At 51.9% G+C, this 24,058-nt stretch overlaps 16 non-coding genes across 16 annotated transcripts; all 16 read left to right on the top strand.

Moving 5' to 3' along the window:
* Positions 1-522: 522 nt before the first annotated feature.
* On the top strand, positions 523-641 carry LOC147220143 (5S ribosomal RNA). Its single transcript, XR_015108552.1, has one exon. It is a non-coding gene; the product is annotated as a 5S ribosomal RNA (ribosomal RNA).
* A 1,385-nt stretch (positions 642-2,026) lies between these two features.
* LOC147220142 (5S ribosomal RNA) lies at positions 2,027-2,145 on the top strand. The gene has a single exon (XR_015108442.1). It is a non-coding gene; the product is annotated as a 5S ribosomal RNA (ribosomal RNA).
* Positions 2,146-3,525: 1,380 nt separating this feature from the next.
* LOC147220141 (5S ribosomal RNA) lies at positions 3,526-3,644 on the top strand. Its single transcript, XR_015108574.1, has one exon. It is a non-coding gene; the product is annotated as a 5S ribosomal RNA (ribosomal RNA).
* Positions 3,645-5,024: 1,380 nt separating this feature from the next.
* On the top strand, positions 5,025-5,143 carry LOC147220140 (5S ribosomal RNA). The gene has a single exon (XR_015108386.1). It is a non-coding gene; the product is annotated as a 5S ribosomal RNA (ribosomal RNA).
* A 1,379-nt stretch (positions 5,144-6,522) lies between these two features.
* LOC147220139 (5S ribosomal RNA) lies at positions 6,523-6,641 on the top strand. The gene has a single exon (XR_015108551.1). It is a non-coding gene; the product is annotated as a 5S ribosomal RNA (ribosomal RNA).
* Positions 6,642-8,021: 1,380 nt separating this feature from the next.
* Positions 8,022-8,140, top strand: LOC147220138 (5S ribosomal RNA). The gene has a single exon (XR_015108385.1). It is a non-coding gene; the product is annotated as a 5S ribosomal RNA (ribosomal RNA).
* Positions 8,141-9,520: 1,380 nt separating this feature from the next.
* On the top strand, positions 9,521-9,639 carry LOC147220137 (5S ribosomal RNA). Its single transcript, XR_015108384.1, has one exon. It is a non-coding gene; the product is annotated as a 5S ribosomal RNA (ribosomal RNA).
* Positions 9,640-11,024: 1,385 nt separating this feature from the next.
* Positions 11,025-11,143, top strand: LOC147220136 (5S ribosomal RNA). Its single transcript, XR_015108383.1, has one exon. It is a non-coding gene; the product is annotated as a 5S ribosomal RNA (ribosomal RNA).
* Positions 11,144-12,523: 1,380 nt separating this feature from the next.
* Positions 12,524-12,642, top strand: LOC147220135 (5S ribosomal RNA). The gene has a single exon (XR_015108382.1). It is a non-coding gene; the product is annotated as a 5S ribosomal RNA (ribosomal RNA).
* Positions 12,643-14,022: 1,380 nt separating this feature from the next.
* LOC147220134 (5S ribosomal RNA) lies at positions 14,023-14,141 on the top strand. Its single transcript, XR_015108381.1, has one exon. It is a non-coding gene; the product is annotated as a 5S ribosomal RNA (ribosomal RNA).
* A 1,380-nt stretch (positions 14,142-15,521) lies between these two features.
* LOC147220133 (5S ribosomal RNA) lies at positions 15,522-15,640 on the top strand. Its single transcript, XR_015108380.1, has one exon. It is a non-coding gene; the product is annotated as a 5S ribosomal RNA (ribosomal RNA).
* A 1,380-nt stretch (positions 15,641-17,020) lies between these two features.
* Positions 17,021-17,139, top strand: LOC147220132 (5S ribosomal RNA). The gene has a single exon (XR_015108379.1). It is a non-coding gene; the product is annotated as a 5S ribosomal RNA (ribosomal RNA).
* Positions 17,140-18,519: 1,380 nt separating this feature from the next.
* On the top strand, positions 18,520-18,638 carry LOC147220131 (5S ribosomal RNA). The gene has a single exon (XR_015108377.1). It is a non-coding gene; the product is annotated as a 5S ribosomal RNA (ribosomal RNA).
* A 1,380-nt stretch (positions 18,639-20,018) lies between these two features.
* On the top strand, positions 20,019-20,137 carry LOC147220130 (5S ribosomal RNA). Its single transcript, XR_015108376.1, has one exon. It is a non-coding gene; the product is annotated as a 5S ribosomal RNA (ribosomal RNA).
* A 1,380-nt stretch (positions 20,138-21,517) lies between these two features.
* Positions 21,518-21,636, top strand: LOC147220129 (5S ribosomal RNA). The gene has a single exon (XR_015108375.1). It is a non-coding gene; the product is annotated as a 5S ribosomal RNA (ribosomal RNA).
* A 1,385-nt stretch (positions 21,637-23,021) lies between these two features.
* On the top strand, positions 23,022-23,140 carry LOC147220128 (5S ribosomal RNA). The gene has a single exon (XR_015108374.1). It is a non-coding gene; the product is annotated as a 5S ribosomal RNA (ribosomal RNA).
* Positions 23,141-24,058: the final 918 nt, after the last annotated feature.

The following is a 24,058-nucleotide window of genomic DNA, read 5'->3' as shown; positions in this document are numbered from 1 at the left end:
TCTGGTCCCGTCTTACAGCACACCGCACAACTGTCTCCCAGCTAGCATACATGTCCTGCACCAGTGCAACACACTTCTCTGCCGCTCCAGACTTCCTCATAGGATACCAGAGCTCCTCTCTTGGCAACCTGTCGTATGACTTTTCAAGGTGTACAAAAAGGCAATGCGGCTCCCACCGGCCTTCTCTGTACTTCTCTATGAGCATTCTCGGCGCAAATACTGCATCGGTAGTACTCTTCCTTTTTCCATGTGTATTTTATTTAATTTTCTCTTTCTCTTGTCATTAACTGTCCCGCCGTGCATTTGAGTCCTGGTATGGCCTTTGCTAGCTCCCTCTTTACCTTAGGCTGCAGCCTAAGGTAAAGTGTGTCTGATGATTTTTGGTTATAGTAACCTTGGTTGCCACTGGCTGTAATCATGGAAACGCAATAGAAGGAGCTCCTGACACATCTGGAAATGACTGGAGGTGGAAAAGACGGGGGACGGCTGCTTATAAAATGCCCTTCCGCGTAGCCTAGTCTCGTTTACGGCCATACCACCCTGAACACGCCTGATCTCGTCTGATCTCGGAAGCCAAGCAGGGTCGGGCCTGGTTAGTACTTGGATGGGAGATCGCCTGGGAATACCAGGTGCCGTAAGCTTTTTCATGTTCGTTCCTTCTGTCAAAAGCAGGGGGTGCTGTCTCTCAAGAGCGCCAACATTTCACACACGGACACACGCCGCTCATTCCCTTGTGTCTGTCCCACCGGAGTCACCGTGAAGCCCGGCGCGACACGCGCTCAGTCATAGCTCCCCGCCTTACCTTTCGGGTCACTTTCCGTTGTCTCGCCGCCTCCGTCCGTCGCTCGCCGCCGTTCTTGTCATCCCCGTACAGTATTTCTCCATGTGTGCTGAATTTCTTTTTCTCTCGTTTATACCTGTCGCTGTTGAATAATCCAACCGCTGATCTCCGTACCGCTGGCTCTCCTAGGCACTTCCAGGACTCCACATGTACGGTACGTCATCAGGACCCCCTGCCTTTGAACTCCTCCTCCTCTTCGATGCCCTCCTCGCTTCTTTTTACACTCGTTTCTGCTCCTTTTGCGATCGCCAGTAATCAGCGCTTCTACCCTTGGCTCTCTTTCATTTTTCCCCATTCATTCATCATATTCCTAGGAGTCTGGTTGTTGAAGTCCTGGGTTTACTTTGATGCTTCGGCGTCCTGTCGGAGGGCCGTGTACCACGTGACCGGGCAGATGCGGAAGATGCATCAGCCATGTTGTTTTTTTTAAAGCAGGAACATCAGCCTCCACCGGGACCTCCGTGTCCGGGACGAGACGGAGGTCTTATCTTATCTTATCTTATCTTGACCTCCACCTGTTTTCTGCTCTCACTACAGATCACAACGGCATCTGCAAAGGTCACAGTCCGTGGAGATTCACGTCTACCTTCATCCGTCACCGTTGCGAACAAGAAGGGGCTCAGGGCCTATCCCCAACAGAGTCCCGCTTCCACCTTGAACTTCTCTGGTCCCGTCTTACAGCACACCGCACAACTGTCTCCCAGCTAGCATACATGTCCTGCACCAGTGCAACACACTTCTCTGCCGCTCCAGACTTCCTCATAGGATACCAGAGCTCCTCTCTTGGCAACCTGTCGTATGACTTTTCAAGGTGTACAAAAAGGCAATGCGGCTCCCACCGGCCTTCTCTGTACTTCTCTATGAGCATTCTCGGCGCAAATACTGCATCGGTAGTACTCTTCCTTTTTCCATGTGTATTTTATTTAATTTTCTCTTTCTCTTGTCATTAACTGTCCCGCCGTGCATTTGAGTCCTGGTATGGCCTTTGCTAGCTCCCTCTTTACCTTAGGCTGCAGCCTAAGGTAAAGTGTGTCTGATGATTTTTGGTTATAGTAACCTTGGTTGCCACTGGCTGTAATCATGGAAACGCAATAGAAGGAGCTCCTGACAGATCTGGAAATGACTGGAGGTGGAAAAGACGGGGGACGGCTGCTCATAAAATGCCCTTCCGCTTAGCCTAGTCTCGTTTACGGCCATACCACCCTGAACACGCCCGATCTCGTCTGATCTCGGAAGCCAAGCAGGGTCGGGCTTGGTTAGTACTTGGATGGGAGACCGCCTGGGAATACCAGGTGCCGTAAGCTTTTTCATGTTCGTTCCCTCTGTCAAAAGCAGGGGGTGCTGTCTCTCAAGAGCGCCAACATTTCACACACGGACACACGCCGCTCATTCCCTTGTGTCTGTCCCACCGGAGTCACCGTGAAGCCCGGCGCGACACGCGCTCAGTCATAGTTCCCCGCCTTACCTTTCGGGTCACTTTCCGTTGTCTCGCCGCCTCCGTCCGTCGCTCGCCGCCGTTCTTGTCATCCCCGTACAGTATTTCTCCATGTGTGCTGAATTTCTTTTTCTCTCGTTTATACCTGTCGCTGTTGAATAATCCAACCGCTGATCTCCGTACCGCTGGCTCTCCTAGGCACTTCCAGGACTCCACATGTACGGTACGTCATCAGGACCCCCTGCCTTTGAACTCCTCCTCCTCTTCGATGCCCTCCTCGCTTCTTTTTACACTCGTTTCTGCTCCTTTTGCGATCGCCAGTAATCAGCGCTTCTACCCTTGGCTCTCTTTCATTTTTCCCCATTCATTCATCATATTCCTAGGAGTCTGGTTGTTGAAGTCCTGGGTTTACTTTGATGCTTCGGCGTCCTGTCGGAGGGCCGTGTACCACGTGACCGGGCAGATGCGGAAGATGCATCAGCCATGTTGTTTTTTTTAAAGCAGGAACATCAGCCTCCACCGGGACCTCCGTGTCCGGGACGAGACGGAGGTCTTATCTTATCTTATCTTGACCTCCACCTGTTTTCTGCTCTCACTACAGATCACAACGGCATCTGCAAAGGTCACAGTCAGTGGAGATTCACGTCTACCTTCATCCGTCACCGTTGCGAACAAGAAGGGGCTCAGGGCCTATCCCCAACAGAGTCCCGCTTCCACCTTGAACTTCTCTGGTCCCGTCTTACAGCACACCGCACAACTGTCTCCCAGCTAGCATACATGTCCTGCACCAGTGCAACACACTTCTCTGCCGCTCCAGACTTCCTCATAGGATACCAGAGCTCCTCTCTTGGCAACCTGTCGTATGACTTTTCAAGGTGTACAAAAAGGCAATGCGGCTCCCACCGGCCTTCTCTGTACTTCTCTATGAGCATTCTCGGCGCAAATACTGCATCGGTAGTACTCTTCCTTTTTCCATGTGTATTTTATTTAATTTTCTCTTTCTCTTGTCATTAACTGTCCCGCCGTGCATTTGAGTCCTGGTATGGCCTTTGCTAGCTCCCTCTTTACCTTAGGCTGCAGCCTAAGGTAAAGTGTGTCTGATGATTTTTGGTTATAGTAACCTTGGTTGCCACTGGCTGTAATCATAGAAACGCAATAGAAGGAGCTCCTGACACATCTGGAAATGACTGGAGGTGGAAAAGACGGGGGACGGCTGCTTATAAAATGCCCTTCCGCGTAGCCTAGTCTCGTTTACGGCCATACCACCCTGAACACGCCTGATCTCGTCTGATCTCGGAAGCCAAGCAGGGTCGAGCCTGGTTAGTACTTGGATGGGAGACCGCCTGGGAATACCAGGTGCCGTAAGCTTTTTCATGTTCGTTCCCTCTGTCAAAAGCAGGGGGTGCTGTCTCTCAAGAGCGCCAACATTTCACACACGGACACACGCCGCTCATTCCCTTGTGTCTGTCCCACCCGAGTCACCGTGAAGCCCGGCGCGACACGCGCTCAGTCCTAGTTCCCCGCCTTACCTTTCGGGTCACTTTCCGTTGTCTCGCCGCCTCCGTCCGTCGCTCGCCGCCGTTCTTGTCATCCCCGTACAGTATTTCTCCATGTGTGCTGAATTTCTTTTTCTCTCGTTTATACCTGTCGCTGTTGAATAATCCAACCGCTGATCTCCGTACCGCTGGCTCTCCTAGGCACTTCCAGGACTCCACATGTACGGTACGTCATCAGGACCCCCTGCCTTTGAACTCCTCCTCCTCTTCGTTGCCCTCCTCGCTTCTTTTTACACTCGTTTCTGCTCCTTTTGCGATCGCCAGTAATCAGCGCTTCTACGCTTGGCTCTTTTTCATTTTTCCCCATTCATTCATCATATTCCTAGGAGTCTGGTTGTTGAAGTCCTGGGTTTACTTTGATGCTTCGGCGTCCTGTCGGAGGGCCGTGTACCACGTGACCGGGCAGATGCGGAAGATGCATCAGCCATGTTGTTTTTTTTAAAGCAGGAACATCAGCCTCCACCGGGACCTCCGTGTCCGGGACGAGACGGAGGTCTTATCTTATCTTATCTTGACCTCCACCTGTTTTCTGCTCTCACTACAGATCACAACGGCATCTGCAAAGGTCACAGTCCGTGGAGATTCACGTCTACCTTCATCCGTCACCGTTGCGAACAAGAAGGGGCTCAGGGCCTATCCCCAACAGAGTCCCGCTTCCACCTTGAACTTCTCTGGTCCCGTCTTACAGCACACCGCACAACTGTCTCCCAGCTAGCATACATGTCCTGCACCAGTGCAACACACTTCTCTGCCGCTCCAGACTTCCTCATAGGATACCAGAGCTCCTCTCTTGGCAACCTGTCGTATGACTTTTCAAGGTGTACAAAAAGGCAATGCGGCTCCCACCGGCCTTCTCTGTACTTCTCTATGAGCATTCTCGGCGCAAATACTGCATCGGTAGTACTCTTCCTTTTTCCATGTGTATTTTATTTAATTTTCTCTTTCTCTTGTCATTAACTGTCCCGCCGTGCATTTGAGTCCTGGTATGGCCTTTGCTAGCTCCCTCTTTACCTTAGGCTGCAGCCTAAGGTAAAGTGTGTCTGATGATTTTTGGTTATAGTAACCTTGGTTGCCACTGGCTGTAATCATGGAAACGCAATAGAAGGAGCTCCTGACACATCTGGAAATGACTGGAGGTGGAAAAGACGGGGGACGGCTGCTTATAAAGTGCCCTTCCGCGTAGCCTAGTCTCGTTTACGGCCATACCACCCTGAACACGCCCGATCTCGTCTGATCTCGGAAGCCAAGCAGGGTCGGGCCTGGTTAGTACTTGGATGGGAGACCGCCTGGGAATACCAGGTGCCGTAAGCTTTTTCATGTTCGTTCCCTCTGTCAAAAGCAGGGGGTGCTGTCTCTCAAGAGCGGCAACATTTCACACACGGACACACGCCGCTCATTCCCTTGTGTCTGTCCCACCGGAGTCACCGTGAAGCCCGGCGCGACTAGCGCTCAGTCATAGTTCCCCGCCTTACCTTTCGGGTCACTTTCCGTTGTCTCGCCGCCTCCGTCCGTCGCTCGCCGCCGTTCTTGTCATCCCCGTACAGTATTTCTCCATGTGTGCTGAATTTCTTTTTCTCTCGTTTATACCTGTCGCTGTTGAATAATCCAACCGCTGATCTCCGTACCGCTGGCTCTCCTAGGCACTTCCAGGACTCCACATGTACGGTACGTCATCAGGACCCCCTGCCTTTGAACTCCTCCTCCTCTTCGATGCCCTCCTCGCTTCTTTTTACACTCGTTTCTGCTCCTTTTGCGATCGCCAGTAATCAGCGCTTCTACCCTTGGCTCTCTTTCATTTTTCCCCATTCATTCATCATATTCCTAGGAGTCTGGTTGTTGAAGTCCTGGGTTTACTTTGATGCTTCGGCGTCCTGTCGGAGGGCCGTGTACCACGTGACCGGGCAGATGCGGAAGATGCATCAGCCATGTTGTTTTTTTTAAAGCAGGAACATCAGCCTCCACCGGGACCTCCGTGTCCGGGACGAGACGGAGGTCTTATCTTATCTTATCTTATCTTGACCTCCACCTGTTTTCTGCTCTCACTACAGATCACAACGGCATCTGCAAAGGTCACAGTCCGTGGAGATTCACGTCTACCTTCATCCGTCACCGTTGCGAACAAGAAGGGGCTCAGGGCCTATCCCCAACAGAGTCCCGCTTCCACCTTGAACTTCTCTGGTCCCGTCTTACAGCACACCGCACAACTGTCTCCCAGCTAGCATACATGTCCTGCACCAGTGCAACACACTTCTCTGCCGCTCCAGACTTCCTCATAGGATACCAGAGCTCCTCTCTTGGCAACCTGTCGTATGACTTTTCAAGGTGTACAAAAAGGCAATGCGGCTCCCACCGGCCTTCTCTGTACTTCTCTATGAGCATTCTCGGCGCAAATACTGCATCGGTAGTACTCTTCCTTTTTCCATGTGTATTTTATTTAATTTTCTCTTTCTCTTGTCATTAACTGTCCCGCCGTGCATTTGAGTCCTGGTATGGCCTTTGCTAGCTCCCTCTTTACCTTAGACTGCAGCCTAAGGTAAAGTGTGTCTGATGATTTTTGGTTATAGTAACCTTGGTTGCCACTGGCTGTAATCATAGAAACACAATAGAAGGAGCTCCTGACAGATCTGGAAATGACTGGAGGTGGAAAAGACGGGGGACGGCTGCTTATAAAATGCCCTTCCGCGTAGCCTAGTTACGGCCATACCACCCTGAACACGCCCGATCTCGTCTGATCTCGGAAGCCAAGCAGGGTCGGGCCTGGTTAGTACTTGGATGGGAGACCGCCTGGGAATACCAGGTGCCGTAAGCTTTTTCATGTTCGTTCCCTCTGTCAAAAGCAGGGGGTGCTGTCTCTCAAGAGCGCCAACATTTCATACACGGACACACGCCGCTCATTCCCTTGTGTCTGTCCCACCGGAGTCACCGTGAAGCCCGGCGCGACTAGCGCTCAGTCATAGTTCCCCGCCTTACCTTTCGGGTCACTTTCCGTTGTCTCGCCGCCTCCGTCCGTCGCTCGCCGCCGTTCTTGTCATCCCCGTACAGTATTTCTCCATGTGTGCTGAATTTCTTTTTCTCTCGTTTATACCTGTCGCTGTTGAATAATCCAACCGCTGATCTCCGTACCGCTGGCTCTCCTAGGCACTTCCAGGACTCCACATGTACGGTACGTCATCAGGACCCCCTGCCTTTGAACTCCTCCTCCTCTTCGATGCCCTCCTCGCTTCTTTTTACACTCGTTTCTGCTCCTTTTGCGATCGCCAGTAATCAGCGCTTCTACCCTTGGCTCTCTTTCATTTTTCCCCATTCATTCATCATATTCCTAGGAGTCTGGTTGTTGAAGTCCTGGGTTTACTTTGATGCTTCGGCGTCCTGTCGGAGGGCCGTGTACCACGTGACCGGGCAGATGCGGAAGATGCATCAGCCATGTTGTTTTTTTTAAAGCAGGAACATCAGCCTCCACCGGGACCTCCGTGTCCGGGACGAGACGGAGGTCTTATCTTATCTTATCTTGACCTCCACCTGTTTTCTGCTCTCACTACAGATCACAACGGCATCTGCAAAGGTCACAGTCCGTGGAGATTCACGTCTACCTTCATCCGTCACCGTTGCGAACAAGAAGGGGCTCAGGGCCTATCCCCAACAGAGTCCCGCTTCCACCTTGAACTTCTCTGGTCCCGTCTTACAGCACACCGCACAACTGTCTCCCAGCTAGCATACATGTCCTGCACCAGTGCAACACACTTCTCTGCCGCTCCAGACTTCCTCATAGGATACCAGAGCTCCTCTCTTGGCAACCTGTCGTATGACTTTTCAAGGTGTACAAAAAGGCAATGCGGCTCCCACCGGCCTTCTCTGTACTTCTCTATGAGCATTCTCGGCGCAAATACTGCATCGGTAGTACTCTTCCTTTTTCCATGTGTATTTTATTTAATTTTCTCTTTCTCTTGTCATTAACTGTCCCGCCGTGCATTTGAGTCCTGGTATGGCCTTTGCTAGCTCCCTCTTTACCTTAGGCTGCAGCCTAAGGTAAAGTGTGTCTGATGATTTTTGGTTATAGTAACCTTGGTTGCCACTGGCTGTAATCATGGAAACGCAATAGAAGGAGCTCCTGACACATCTGGAAATGACTGGAGGTGGAAAAGACGGGGGACGGCTGCTTATAAAGTGCCCTTCCGCGTAGCCTAGTCTCGTTTACGGCCATACCACCCTGAACACGCCCGATCTCGTCTGATCTCGGAAGCCAAGCAGGGTCGGGCCTGGTTAGTACTTGGATGGGAGACCGCCTGGGAATACCAGGTGCCGTAAGCTTTTTCATGTTCGTTCCCTCTGTCAAAAGCAGGGGGTGCTGTCTCTCAAGAGCGCCAACATTTCACACACGGACACACGCCGCTCATTCCCTTGTGTCTGTCCCACCGGAGTCACCGTGAAGCCCGGCGCGACACGCGCTCAGTCATAGTTCCCCGCCTTACCTTTCGGGTCACTTTCCGTTGTCTCGCCGCCTCCGTCCGTCGCTCGCCGCCGTTCTTGTCATCCCCGTACAGTATTTCTCCATGTGTGCTGAATTTCTTTTTCTCTCGTTTATACCTGTCGCTGTTGAATAATCCAACCGCTGATCTCCGTACCGCTGGCTCTCCTAGGCACTTCCAGGACTCCACATGTACGGTACGTCATCAGGACCCCCTGCCTTTGAACTCCTCCTCCTCTTCGATGCCCTCCTCGCTTCTTTTTACACTCGTTTCTGCTCCTTTTGCGATCGCCAGTAATCAGCGCTTCTACCCTTGGCTCTCTTTCATTTTTCCCCATTCATTCATCATATTCCTAGGAGTCTGGTTGTTGAAGTCCTGGGTTTACTTTGATGCTTCGGCGTCCTGTCGGAGGGCCGTGTACCACGTGACCGGGCAGATGCGGAAGATGCATCAGCCATGTTGTTTTTTTTAAAGCAGGAACATCAGCCTCCACCGGGACCTCCGTGTCCGGGACGAGACGGAGGTCTTATCTTATCTTATCTTGACCTCCACCTGTTTTCTGCTCTCACTACAGATCACAACGGCATCTGCAAAGGTCACAGTCCGTGGAGATTCACGTCTACCTTCATCCGTCACCGTTGCGAACAAGAAGGGGCTCAGGGCCTATCCCCAACAGAGTCCCGCTTCCACCTTGAACTTCTCTGGTCCCGTCTTACAGCACACCGCACAACTGTCTCCCAGCTAGCATACATGTCCTGCACCAGTGCAACACACTTCTCTGCCGCTCCAGACTTCCTCATAGGATACCAGAGCTCCTCTCTTGGCAACCTGTCGTATGACTTTTCAAGGTGTACAAAAAGGCAATGCGGCTCCCACCGGCCTTCTCTGTACTTCTCTATGAGCATTCTCGGCGCAAATACTGCATCGGTAGTACTCTTCCTTTTTCCATGTGTATTTTATTTAATTTTCTCTTTCTCTTGTCATTAACTGTCCCGCCGTGCATTTGAGTCCTGGTATGGCCTTTGCTAGCTCCCTCTTTACCTTAGGCTGCAGCCTAAGGTAAAGTGTGTCTGATGATTTTTGGTTATAGTAACCTTGGTTGCCACTGGCTGTAATCATGGAAACGCAATAGAAGGAGCTCCTGACACATCTGGAAATGACTGGAGGTGGAAAAGACGGGGGACGGCTGCTTATAAAGTGCCCTTCCGCGTAGCCTAGTCTCGTTTACGGCCATACCACCCTGAACACGCCCGATCTCGTCTGATCTCGGAAGCCAAGCAGGGTCGGGCCTGGTTAGTACTTGGATGGGAGACCGCCTGGGAATACCAGGTGCCGTAAGCTTTTTCATGTTCGTTCCCTCTGTCAAAAGCAGGGGGTGCTGTCTCTCAAGAGCGCCAACATTTCACACACGGACACACGCCGCTCATTCCCTTGTGTCTGTCCCACCGGAGTCACCGTGAAGCCCGGCGCGACACGCGCTCAGTCATAGTTCCCCGCCTTACCTTTCGGGTCACTTTCCGTTGTCTCGCCGCCTCCGTCCGTCGCTCGCCGCCGTTCTTGTCATCCCCGTACAGTATTTCTCCATGTGTGCTGAATTTCTTTTTCTCTCGTTTATACCTGTCGCTGTTGAATAATCCAACCGCTGATCTCCGTACCGCTGGCTCTCCTAGGCACTTCCAGGACTCCACATGTACGGTACGTCATCAGGACCCCCTGCCTTTGAACTCCTCCTCCTCTTCGATGCCCTCCTCGCTTCTTTTTACACTCGTTTCTGCTCCTTTTGCGATCGCCAGTAATCAGCGCTTCTACCCTTGGCTCTCTTTCATTTTTCCCCATTCATTCATCATATTCCTAGGAGTCTGGTTGTTGAAGTCCTGGGTTTACTTTGATGCTTCGGCGTCCTGTCGGAGGGCCGTGTACCACGTGACCGGGCAGATGCGGAAGATGCATCAGCCATGTTGTTTTTTTTAAAGCAGGAACATCAGCCTCCACCGGGACCTCCGTGTCCGGGACGAGACGGAGGTCTTATCTTATCTTATCTTATCTTGACCTCCACCTGTTTTCTGCTCTCACTACAGATCACAACGGCATCTGCAAAGGTCACAGTCCGTGGAGATTCACGTCTACCTTCATCCGTCACCGTTGCGAACAAGAAGGGGCTCAGGGCCTATCCCCAACAGAGTCCCGCTTCCACCTTGAACTTCTCTGGTCCCGTCTTACAGCACACCGCACAACTGTCTCCCAGCTAGCATACATGTCCTGCACCAGTGCAACACACTTCTCTGCCGCTCCAGACTTCCTCATAGGATACCAGAGCTCCTCTCTTGGCAACCTGTCGTATGACTTTTCAAGGTGTACAAAAAGGCAATGCGGCTCCCACCGGCCTTCTCTGTACTTCTCTATGAGCATTCTCGGCGCAAATACTGCATCGGTAGTACTCTTCCTTTTTCCATGTGTATTTTATTTAATTTTCTCTTTCTCTTGTCATTAACTGTCCCGCCGTGCATTTGAGTCCTGGTATGGCCTTTGCTAGCTCCCTCTTTACCTTAGGCTGCAGCCTAAGGTAAAGTGTGTCTGATGATTTTTGGTTATAGTAACCTTGGTTGCCACTGGCTGTAATCATGGAAACGCAATAGAAGGAGCTCCTGACACATCTGGAAATGACTGGAGGTGGAAAAGACGGGGGAGGGCTGCTTATAAAGTGCCCTTCCGCGTAGCCTAGTCTCGTTTACGGCCATACCACCCTGAACACGCCCGATCTCGTCTGATCTCGGAAGCCAAGCAGGGTCGGGCCTGGTTAGTACTTGGATGGGAGACCGCCTGGGAATACCAGGTGCCGTAAGCTTTTTCATGTTCGTTCCCTCTGTCAAAAGCAGGGGGTGCTGTCTCTCAAGAGCGCCAACATTTCACACACGGACACACGCCGCTCATTCCCTTGTGTCTGTCCCACCGGAGTCACCGTGAAGCCCGGCGCGACACGCGCTCAGTCATAGTTCCCCGCCTTACCTTTCGGGTCACTTTCCGTTGTCTCGCCGCCTCCGTCCGTCGCTCGCCGCCGTTCTTGTCATCCCCGTACAGTATTTCTCCATGTGTGCTGAATTTCTTTTTCTCTCGTTTATACCTGTCGCTGTTGAATAATCCAACCGCTGATCTCCGTACCGCTGGCTCTCCTAGGCACTTCCAGGACTCCACATGTACGGTACGTCATCAGGACCCCCTGCCTTTGAACTCCTCCTCCTCTTCGATGCCCTCCTCGCTTCTTTTTACACTCGTTTCTGCTCCTTTTGCGATCGCCAGTAATCAGCGCTTCTACCCTTGGCTCTCTTTCATTTTTCCCCATTCATTCATCATATTCCTAGGAGTCTGGTTGTTGAAGTCCTGGGTTTACTTTGATGCTTCGGCGTCCTGTCGGAGGGCCGTGTACCACGTGACCGGGCAGATGCGGAAGATGCATCAGCCATGTTGTTTTTTTTAAAGCAGGAACATCAGCCTCCACAGGGACCTCCGTGTCCGGGACGAGACGGAGGTTTTATCTTATCTTATCTTGACCTCCACCTTTTTTCTGCTCTCACTACAGATCACAACGGCATCTGCAAAGGTCACAGTCCGTGGAGATTCACGTCTACCTTCATCCGTCACCGTTGCGAACAAGAAGGGGCTCAGGGCCTATCCCCAACAGAGTCCCGCTTCCACCTTGAACTTCTCTGGTCCCGTCTTACAGCACACCGCACAACTGTCTCCCAGCTAGCATACATGTCCTGCACCAGTGCAACACACTTCTCTGCCGCTCCAGACTTCCTCATAGGATACCAGAGCTCCTCTCTTGGCAACCTGTCGTATGACTTTTCAAGGTGTACAAAAAGGCAATGCGGCTCCCACCGGCCTTCTCTGTACTTCTCTATGAGCATTCTCGGCGCAAATACTGCATCGGTAGTACTCTTCCTTTTTCCATGTTTATTTTATTTAATTTTCTCTTTCTCTTGTCATTAACTGTCCCGCCGTGCATTTGAGTCCTGGTATGGCCTTTGCTAGCTCCCTCTTTACCTTAGGCTGCAGCCTAAGGTAAAGTGTGTCTGATGATTTTTGGTTATAGTAACCTTGGTTGCCACTGGCTGTAATCATGGAAACGCAATAGAAGGAGCTCCTGACACATCTGGAAATGACTGGAGGTGGAAAAGACGGGGGACGGCTGCTCATAAAGTGCCCTTCCGCGTAGCCTAGTCTCGTTTACGGCCATACCACCCTGAACACGCCCGATCTCGTCTGATCTCGGAAGCCAAGCAGGGTCGGGCCTGGTTAGTACTTGGATGGGAGACCGCCTGGGAATACCAGGTGCCGTAAGCTTTTTCATGTTCGTTCCCTCTGTCAAAAGCAGGGGGTGCTGTCTCTCAAGAGCGCCAACATTTCACACACGGACACACGCCGCTCATTCCCTTGTGTCTGTCCCACCGGAGTCACCGTGAAGCCCGGCGCGACACGCGCTCAGTCATAGTTCCCCGCCTTACCTTTCGGGTCACTTTCCGTTGTCTCGCCGCCTCCGTCCGTCGCTCGCCGCCGTTCTTGTCATCCCCGTACAGTATTTCTCCATGTGTGCTGAATTTCTTTTTCTCTCGTTTATACCTGTCGCTGTTGAATAATCCAACCGCTGATCTCCGTACCGCTGGCTCTCCTAGGCACTTCCAGGACTCCACATGTACGGTACGTCATCAGGACCCCCTGCCTTTGAACTCCTCCTCCTCTTCGATGCCCTCCTCGCTTCTTTTTACACTCGTTTCTGCTCCTTTTGCGATCGCCAGTAATCAGCGCTTCTACCCTTGGCTCTCTTTCATTTTTCCCCATTCATTCATCATATTCCTAGGAGTCTGGTTGTTGAAGTCCTGGGTTTACTTTGATGCTTCGGCGTCCTGTCGGAGGGCCGTGTACCACGTGACCGGGCAGATGCGGAAGATGCATCAGCCATGTTGTTTTTTTTAAAGCAGGAACATCAGCCTCCACCGGGACCTCCGTGTCCGGGACGAGACGGAGGTCTTATCTTATCTTATCTTGACCTCCACCTGTTTTCTGCTCTCACTACAGATCACAACGGCATCTGCAAAGGTCACAGTCCGTGGAGATTCACGTCTACCTTCATCCGTCACCGTTGCGAACAAGAAGGGGCTCAGGGCCTATCCCCAACAGAGTCCCGCTTCCACCTTGAACTTCTCTGGTCCCGTCTTACAGCACACCGCACAACTGTCCCCCAGCTAGCATACATGTCCTGCACCAGTGCAACACACTTCTCTGCCGCTCCAGACTTCCTCATAGGATACCAGAGCTCCTCTCTTGGCAACCTGTCGTATGACTTTTCAAGGTGTACAAAAAGGCAATGCGGCTCCCACCGGCCTTCTCTGTACTTCTCTATGAGCATTCTCGGCGCAAATACTGCATCGGTAGTACTCTTCCTTTTTCCATGTGTATTTTATTTAATTTTCTCTTTCTCTTGTCATTAACTGTCCCGCCGTGCATTTGAGTCCTGGTATGGCCTTTGCTAGCTCCCTCTTTACCTTAGGCTGCAGCCTAAGGTAAAGTGTGTCTGATGATTTTTGGTTATAGTAACCTTGGTTGCCACTGGCTGTAATCATAGAAACACAATAGAAGGAGCTCCTGACAGATCTGGAAATGACTGGAGGTGGAAAAGACGGGGGACGGCTGCTTATAAAGTGCCCTTCCGCGTAGCCTAGTCTCGTTTACGGCCATACCACCCTGAACACGCCCGATCTCGTCTGATCTCGGAAGCCAAGCAGGGTCGGGCCTGGTTAGTACTTGGATGGGAGACCGCCTGGGAATACCAGGTGCCGTAAGCTTTTTCATGTTCGTTCCCTCTGTCAAAAGCAGGGGGTGCTGTCTCTCAAGAGCGCCAACATTTCACACACGGACACACGCCGCTCATTCCCTTGTGTCTGTCCCACCGGAGTCACCGTGAAGCCCGGCGCGACACGCGCTCAGTCATAGTTCCCCGCCTTACCTTTCGGGTCACTTTCCGTTGTCTCGCCGCCTCCGTCCGTCGCTCGCCGCCGTTCTTGTCATCCCCGTACAGTATTTCTCCATGTGTGCTGAATTTCTTTTTCTCTCGTTTATACCTGTCGCTGTTGAATAATCCAACCGCTGATCTCCGTACCGCTGGCTCTCCTAGGCACTTCCAGGACTCCACATGTACGGTACGTCATCAGGACCCCCTGCCTTTGAACTCCTCCTCCTCTTCGATGCCCTCCTCGCTTCTTTTTACACTTGTTTCTGCTCCTTTTGCGATCGCCAGTAATCAGCGCTTCTACCCTTGGCTCTCTTTCATTTTTCCCCATTCATTCATCATATTCCTAGGAGTCTGGTTGTTGAAGTCCTGGGTTTACTTTGATGCTTCGGCGTCCTGTCGGAGGGCCGTGTACCACGTGACCGGGCAGATGCGGAAGATGCATCAGCCATGTTGTTTTTTTTAAAGCAGGAACATCAGCCTCCACCGGGACCTCCGTGTCCGGGACGAGACGGAGGTCTTATCTTATCTTATCTTGACCTCCACCTGTTTTCTGCTCTCACTACAGATCACAACGGCATCTGCAAAGGTCACAGTCCGTGGAGATTCACGTCTACCTTCATCCGTCACCGTTGCGAACAAGAAGGGGCTCAGGGCCTATCCCCAACAGAGTCCCGCTTCCACCTTGAACTTCTCTGGTCCCGTCTTACAGCACACCGCACAACTGTCTCCCAGCTAGCATACATGTCCTGCACCAGTGCAACACACTTCTCTGCCGCTCCAGACTTCCTCATAGGATACCAGAGCTCCTCTCTTGGCAACCTGTCGTATGACTTTTCAAGGTGTACAAAAAGGCAATGCGGCTCCCACCGGCCTTCTCTGTACTTCTCTATGAGCATTCTCGGCGCAAATACTGCATCGGTAGTACTCTTCCTTTTTCCATGTGTATTTTATTTAATTTTCTCTTTCTCTTGTCATTAACTGTCCCGCCGTGCATTTGAGTCCTGGTATGGCCTTTGCTAGCTCCCTCTTTACCTTAGGCTGCAGCCTAAGGTAAAGTGTGTCTGATGATTTTTGGTTATAGTAACCTTGGTTGCCACTGGCTGTAATCATGGAAATGCAATAGAAGGAGCTCCTGACACATCTGGAAATGACTGGAGGTGGAAAAGACGGGGGACGGCTGCTCATAAAGTGCCCTTCCGCGTAGCCTAGTCTCGTTTACGGCCATACCACCCTGAACACGCCCGATCTCGTCTGATCTCGGAAGCCAAGCAGGGTCGGGCCTGGTTAGTACTTGGATGGGAGACCGCCTGGGAATACCAGGTGCCGTAAGCTTTTTCATGTTCGTTCCCTCTGTCAAAAGCAGGGGGTGCTGTCTCTCAAGAGCGCCAACATTTCACACACGGACACACGCCGCTCATTCCCTTGTGTCTGTCCCACCGGAGTCACCGTGAAGCCCGGCGCGACACGCGCTCAGTCATAGTTCCCCGCCTTACCTTTCGGGTCACTTTCCGTTGTCTCGCCGCTTCCGTCCGTCGCTCGCCGCCGTTCTTGTCATCCCCGTACAGTATTTCTCCATGTGTGCTGAATTTCTTTTTCTCTCGTTTATACCTGTCGCTGTTGAATAATCCAACCGCTGATCTCCGTACCGCTGGCTCTCCTAGGCACTTCCAGGACTCCACATGTACAGTACGTCATCAGGACCCCCTGCCTTTGAACTCCTCCTCCTCTTCGATGCCCTCCTCGCTTCTTTTTACACTCGTTTCTGCTCCTTTTGCGATCGCCAGTAATCAGCGCTTCTACCCTTGGCTCTCTTTCATTTTTCCCCATTCATTCATCATATTCCTAGGAGTCTGGTTGTTGAAGTCCTGGGTTTACTTTGATGCTTCGGCGTCCTGTCGGAGGGCCGTGTACCACGTGACCGGGCAGATGCGGAAGATGCATCAGCCATGTTGTTTTTTTTAAAGCAGGAACATCAGCCTCCACAGGGACCTCCGTGTCCGGGACGAGACGGAGGTCTTATCTTATCTTATCTTGACCTCCACCTGTTTTCTGCTCTCACTACAGATCACAACGGCATCTGCAAAGGTCACAGTCCGTGGAGATTCACGTCTACCTTCATCCGTCACCGTTGCGAACAAGAAGGGGCTCAGGGCCTATCCCCAACAGAGTCCCGCTTCCACCTTGAACTTCTCTGGTCCCGTCTTACAGCACACCGCACAACTGTCTCCCAGCTAGCATACATGTCCTGCACCAGTGCAACACACTTCTCTGCCGCTCCAGACTTCCTCATAGGATACCAGAGCTCCTCTCTTGGCAACCTGTCGTATGACTTTTCAAGGTGTACAAAAAGGCAATGCGGCTCCCACCGGCCTTCTCTGTACTTCTCTATGAGCATTCTCGGCGCAAATACTGCATCGGTAGTACTCTTCCTTTTTCCATGTGTATTTTATTTAATTTTCTCTTTCTCTTGTCATTAACTGTCCCGCCGTGCATTTGAGTCCTGGTATGGCCTTTGCTAGCTCCCTCTTTACCTTAGGCTGCAGCCTAAGGTAAAGTGTGTCTGATGATTTTTGGTTATAGTAACCTTGGTTGCGACTGGCTGTAATCATGGAAACGCAATAGAAGGAGCTCCTGACACATCTGGAAATGACTGGAGGTGGAAAAGACGGGGGACGGCTGCTTATAAAGTGCCCTTCCGCGTAGCCTAGTCTCGTTTACGGCCATACCACCCTGAACACGCCCGATCTCGTCTGATCTCGGAAGCCAAGCAGGGTCGGGCCTGGTTAGTACTTGGATGGGAGACCGCCTGGGAATACCAGGTGCCGTAAGCTTTTTCATGTTCGTTCCCTCTGTCAAAAGCAGGGGGTGCTGTCTCTCAAGAGCGCCAACATTTCACACACGGACACACGCCGCTCATTCCCTTGTGTCTGTCCCACCGGAGTCACCGTGAAGCCCGGCGCGACACGCGCTCAGTCATAGTTCCCCGCCTTACCTTTCGGGTCACTTTCCGTTGTCTCGCCGCCTCCGTCCGTCGCTCGCCGCCGTTCTTGTCATCCCCGTACAGTATTTCTCCATGTGTGCTGAATTTCTTTTTCTCTCGTTTATACCTGTCGCTGTTGAATAATCCAACCGCTGATCTCCGTACCGCTGGCTCTCCTAGGCACTTCCAGGACTCCACATGTACGGTACGTCATCAGGACCCCCTGCCTTTGAACTCCTCCTCCTCTTCGATGCCCTCCTCGCTTCTTTTTACACTTGTTTCTGCTCCTTTTGCGATCGCCAGTAATCAGCGCTTCTACCCTTGGCTCTCTTTCATTTTTCCCCATTCATTCATCATATTCCTAGGAGTCTGGTTGTTGAAGTCCTGGGTTTACTTTGATGCTTCGGCGTCCTGTCGGAGGGCCGTGTACCACGTGACCGGGCAGATGCGGAAGATGCATCAGCCATGTTGTTTTTTTTAAAGCAGGAACATCAGCCTCCACAGGGACCTCCGTGTCCGGGACGAGACGGAGGTTTTATCTTATCTTATCTTGACCTCCACCTGTTTTCTGCTCTCACTACAGATCACAACGGCATCTGCAAAGGTCACAGTCCGTGGAGATTCACGTCTACCTTCATCCGTCACCGTTGCGAACAAGAAGGGGCTCAGGGCCTATCCCCAACAGAGTCCCGCTTCCACCTTGAACTTCTCTGGTCCCGTCTTACAGCACACCGCACAACTGTCTCCCAGCTAGCATACATGTCCTGCACCAGTGCAACACACTTCTCTGCCGCTCCAGACTTCCTCATAGGATACCAGAGCTCCTCTCTTGGCAACCTGTCGTATGACTTTTCAAGGTGTACAAAAAGGCAATGCGGCTCCCACCGGCCTTCTCTGTACTTCTCTATGAGCATTCTCGGCGCAAATACTGCATCGGTAGTACTCTTCCTTTTTCCATGTGTATTTTATTTAATTTTCTCTTTCTCTTGTCATTAACTGTCCCGCCGTGCATTTGAGTCCTGGTATGGCCTTTGCTAGCTCCCTCTTTACCTTAGGCTGCAGCCTAAGGTAAAGTGTGTCTGATGATTTTTGGTTATAGTAACCTTGGTTGCGACTGGCTGTAATCATGGAAACGCAATAGAAGGAGCTCCTGACACATCTGGAAATGACTGGAGGTGGAAAAGACGGGGGACGGCTGCTTATAAAGTGCCCTTCCGCGTAGCCTAGTCTCGTTTACGGCCATACCACCCTGAACACGCCCGATCTCGTCTGATCTCGGAAGCCAAGCAGGGTCGGGCCTGGTTAGTACTTGGATGGGAGACCGCCTGGGAATACCAGGTGCCGTAAGCTTTTTCATGTTCGTTCCCTCTGTCAAAAGCAGGGGGTGCTGTCTCTCAAGAGCGCCAACATTTCACACACGGACACACGCCGCTCATTCCCTTGTGTCTGTCCCACCGGAGTCACCGTGAAGCCCGGCGCGACACGCGCTCAGTCATAGTTCCCCGCCTTACCTTTCGGGTCACTTTCCGTTGTCTCGCCGCCTCCGTCCGTCGCTCGCCGCCGTTCTTGTCATCCCCGTACAGTATTTCTCCATGTGTGCTGAATTTCTTTTTCTCTCGTTTATACCTGTCGCTGTTGAATAATCCAACCGCTGATCTCCGTACCGCTGGCTCTCCTAGGCACTTCCAGGACTCCACATGTACGGTACGTCATCAGGACCCCCTGCCTTTGAACTCCTCCTCCTCTTCGATGCCCTCCTCGCTTCTTTTTACACTTGTTTCTGCTCCTTTTGCGATCGCCAGTAATCAGCGCTTCTACCCTTGGCTCTCTTTCATTTTTCCCCATTCATTCATCATATTCCTAGGAGTCTGGTTGTTGAAGTCCTGGGTTTACTTTGATGCTTCGGCGTCCTGTCGGAGGGCCGTGTACCACGTGACCGGGCAGATGCGGAAGATGCATCAGCCATGTTGTTTTTTTTAAAGCAGGAACATCAGCCTCCACAGGGACCTCCGTGTCCGGGACGAGACGGAGGTTTTATCTTATCTTATCTTGACCTCCACCTGTTTTCTGCTCTCACTACAGATCACAACGGCATCTGCAAAGGTCACAGTCCGTGGAGATTCACGTCTACCTTCATCCGTCACCGTTGCGAACAAGAAGGGGCTCAGGGCCTATCCCCAACAGAGTCCCGCTTCCACCTTGAACTTCTCTGGTCCCGTCTTACAGCACACCGCACAACTGTCTCCCAGCTAGCATACATGTCCTGCACCAGTGCAACACACTTCTCTGCCGCTCCAGACTTCCTCATAGGATACCAGAGCTCCTCTCTTGGCAACCTGTCGTATGACTTTTCAAGGTGTACAAAAAGGCAATGCGGCTCCCACCGGCCTTCTCTGTACTTCTCTATGAGCATTCTCGGCGCAAATACTGCATCGGTAGTACTCTTCCTTTTTCCATGTGTATTTTATTTAATTTTCTCTTTCTCTTGTCATTAACTGTCCCGCCGTGCATTTGAGTCCTGGTATGGCCTTTGCTAGCTCCCTCTTTACCTTAGGCTGCAGCCTAAGGTAAAGTGTGTCTGATGATTTTTGGTTATAGTAACCTTGGTTGCGACTGGCTGTAATCATGGAAACGCAATAGAAGGAGCTCCTGACACATCTGGAAATGACTGGAGGTGGAAAAGACGGGGGACGGCTGCTTATAAAGTGCCCTTCCGCGTAGCCTAGTCTCGTTTACGGCCATACCACCCTGAACACGCCCGATCTCGTCTGATCTCGGAAGCCAAGCAGGGTCGGGCCTGGTTAGTACTTGGATGGGAGACCGCCTGGGAATACCAGGTGCCGTAAGCTTTTTCATGTTCGTTCCCTCTGTCAAAAGCAGGGGGTGCTGTCTCTCAAGAGCGCCAACATTTCACACACGGACACACGCCGCTCATTCCCTTGTGTCTGTCCCACCGGAGTCACCGTGAAGCCCGGCGCGACACGCGCTCAGTCATAGTTCCCCGCCTTACCTTTCGGGTCACTTTCCGTTGTCTCGCCGCCTCCGTCCGTCGCTCGCCGCCGTTCTTGTCATCCCCGTACAGTATTTCTCCATGTGTGCTGAATTTCTTTTTCTCTCGTTTATACCTGTCGCTGTTGAATAATCCAACCGCTGATCTCCGTACCGCTGGCTCTCCTAGGCACTTCCAGGACTCCACATGTACGGTACGTCATCAGGACCCCCTGCCTTTGAACTCCTCCTCCTCTTCGATGCCCTCCTCGCTTCTTTTTACACTCGTTTCTGCTCCTTTTGCGATCGCCAGTAATCAGCGCTTCTACCCTTGGCTCTCTTTCATTTTTCCCCATTCATTCATCATATTCCTAGGAGTCTGGTTGTTGAAGTCCTGGGTTTACTTTGATGCTTCGGCGTCCTGTCGGAGGGCCGTGTACCACGTGACCGGGCAGATGCGGAAGATGCATCAGCCATGTTGTTTTTTTTAAAGCAGGAACATCAGCCTCCACCGGGACCTCCGTGTCCGGGACGAGACGGAGGTTTTATCTTATCTTATCTTGACCTCCACCTGTTTTCTGCTCTCACTACAGATCACAACGGCATCTGCAAAGGTCACAGTCCGTGGAGATTCACGTCTACCTTCATCCGTCACCGTTGCGAACAAGAAGGGGCTCAGGGCCTATCCCCAACAGAGTCCCGCTTCCACCTTGAACTTCTCTGGTCCCGTCTTACAGCACACCGCACAACTGTCTCCCAGCTAGCATACATGTCCTGCACCAGTGCAACACACTTCTCTGCCGCTCCAGACTTCCTCATAGGATACCAGAGCTCCTCTCTTGGCAACCTGTCGTATGACTTTTCAAGGTGTACAAAAAGGCAATGCGGCTCCCACCGGCCTTCTCTGTACTTCTCTATGAGCATTCTCGGCGCAAATACTGCATCGGTAGTACTCTTCCTTTTTCCATGTGTATTTTATTTAATTTTCTCTTTCTCTTGTCATTAACTGTCCCGCCGTGCATTTGAGTCCTGGTATGGCCTTTGCTAGCTCCCTCTTTACCTTAGGCTGCAGCCTAAGGTAAAGTGTGTCTGATGATTTTTGGTTATAGTAACCTTGGTTGCCACTGGCTGTAATCATGGAAACGCAATAGAAGGAGCTCCTGACACATCTGGAAATGACTGGAGGTGGAAAAGACGGGGGACGGCTGCTCATAAAGTGCCCTTCCGCGTAGCCTAGTCTCGTTTACGGCCATACCACCCTGAACACGCCCGATCTCGTCTGATCTCGGAAGCCAAGCAGGGTCGGGCCTGGTTAGTACTTGGATGGGAGACCGCCTGGGAATACCAGGTGCCGTAAGCTTTTTCATGTTCGTTCCCTCTGTCAAAAGCAGGGGGTGCTGTCTCTCAAGAGCGCCAACATTTCACACACGGACACACGCCGCTCATTCCCTTGTGTCTGTCCCACCGGAGTCACCGTGAAGCCCGGCGCGACACGCGCTCAGTCATAGTTCCCCGCCTTACCTTTCGGGTCACTTTCCGTTGTCTCGCCGCCTCCGTCCGTCGCTCGCCGCCGTTCTTGTCATCCCCGTACAGTATTTCTCCATGTGTGCTGAATTTCTTTTTCTCTCGTTTATACCTGTCGCTGTTGAATAATCCAACCGCTGATCTCCGTACCGCTGGCTCTCCTAGGCACTTCCAGGACTCCACATGTACGGTACGTCATCAGGACCCCCTGCCTTTGAACTCATCCTCCTCTTCGATGCCCTCCTCGCTTCTTTTTACACTCGTTTCTGCTCCTTTTGCGATCGCCAGTAATCAGCGCTTCTACCCTTGGCTCTCTTTCATTTTTCCCCATTCATTCATCATATTCCTAGGAGTCTGGTTGTTGAAGTCCTGGGTTTACTTTGATGCTTCGGCGTCCTGTCGGAGGGCCGTGTACCACGTGACCGGGCAGATGCGGAAGATGCATCAGCCATGTTGTTTTTTTTAAAGCAGGAACATCAGCCTCCACCGGGACCTCCGTGTCCGGGACGAGACGGAGGTCTTATCTTATCTTATCTTATCTTGACCTCCACCTGTTTTCTGCTCTCACTACAGATCACAACGGCATCTGCAAAGGTCACAGTCCGTGGAGATTCACGTCTACCTTCATCCGTCACCGTTGCGAACAAGAAGGGGCTCAGGGCCTATCCCCAACAGAGTCCCGCTTCCACCTTGAACTTCTCTGGTCCCGTCTTACAGCACACCGCACAACTGTCTCCCAGCTAGCATACATGTCCTGCACCAGTGCAACACACTTCTCTGCCGCTCCAGACTTCCTCATAGGATACCAGAGCTCCTCTCTTGGCAACCTGTCGTATGACTTTTCAAGGTGTACAAAAAGGCAATGCGGCTCCCACCGGCCTTCTCTGTACTTCTCTATGAGCATTCTCGGCGCAAATACTGCATCGGTAGTACTCTTCCTTTTTCCATGTGTATTTTATTTAATTTTCTCTTTCTCTTGTCATTAACTGTCCCGCCGTGCATTTGAGTCCTGGTATGGCCTTTGCTAGCTCCCTCTTTACCTTAGGCTGCAGCCTAAGGTAAAGTGTGTCTGATGATTTTTGGTTATAGTAACCTTGGTTGCGACTGGCTGTAATCATGGAAACGCAATAGAAGGAGCTCCTGACACATCTGGAAATGACTGGAGGTGGAAAAGACGGGGGACGGCTGCTTATAAAGTGCCCTTCCGCGTAGCCTAGTCTCGTTTACGGCCATACCACCCTGAACACGCCCGATCTCGTCTGATCTCGGAAGCCAAGCAGGGTCGGGCCTGGTTAGTACTTGGATGGGAGACCGCCTGGGAATACCAGGTGCCGTAAGCTTTTTCATGTTCGTTCCCTCTGTCAAAAGCAGGGGGTGCTGTCTCTCAAGAGCGCCAACATTTCACACACGGACACACGCCGCTCATTCCCTTGTGTCTGTCCCACCGGAGTCACCGTGAAGCCCGGCGCGACACGCGCTCAGTCATAGTTCCCCGCCTTACCTTTCGGGTCACTTTCCGTTGTCTCGCCGCCTCCGTCCGTCGCTCGCCGCCGTTCTTGTCATCCCCGTACAGTATTTCTCCATGTGTGCTGAATTTCTTTTTCTCTCGTTTATACCTGTCGCTGTTGAATAATCCAACCGCTGATCTCCGTACCGCTGGCTCTCCTAGGCACTTCCAGGACTCCACATGTACGGTACGTCATCAGGACCCCCTGCCTTTGAACTCCTCCTCCTCTTCGATGCCCTCCTCGCTTCTTTTTACACTCGTTTCTGCTCCTTTTGCGATCGCCAGTAATCAGCGCTTCTACCCTTGGCTCTCTTTCATTTTTCCCCATTCATTCATCATATTCCTAGGAGTCTGGTTGTTGAAGTCCTGGGTTTACTTTGATGCTTCGGCGTCCTGTCGGAGGGCCGTGTACCACGTGACCGGGCAGATGCGGAAGATGCATCAGCCATGTTGTTTTTTTTAAAGCAGGAACATCAGCCTCCACCGGGACCTCCGTGTCCGGGACGAGACGGAGGTTTTATCTTATCTTATCTTGACCTCCACCTGTTTTCTGCTCTCACTACAGATCACAACGGCATCTGCAAAGGTCACAGTCCGTGGAGATTCACGTCTACCTTCATCCGTCACCGTTGCGAACAAGAAGGGGCTCAGGGCCTATCCCCAACAGAGTCCCGCTTCCACCTTGAACTTCTCTGGTCCCGTCTTACAGCACACCGCACAACTGTCTCCCAGCTAGCATACATGTCCTGCA

The sequence above is a fragment of the Fistularia commersonii genome, chromosome 24 (genome assembly GCF_037954325.1).
Source record: "Fistularia commersonii isolate RoL2024-O1a breed Wild chromosome 24, RoL_Fcom_v1.0, whole genome shotgun sequence".
In the NCBI taxonomy this organism is placed as follows: Eukaryota; Metazoa; Chordata; class Actinopteri; order Syngnathiformes; family Fistulariidae; genus Fistularia; species Fistularia commersonii.
The sequence above is the reverse complement of the archived record's forward strand: the minus strand, read 5'-3'. Positions and strand labels throughout refer to the sequence as shown.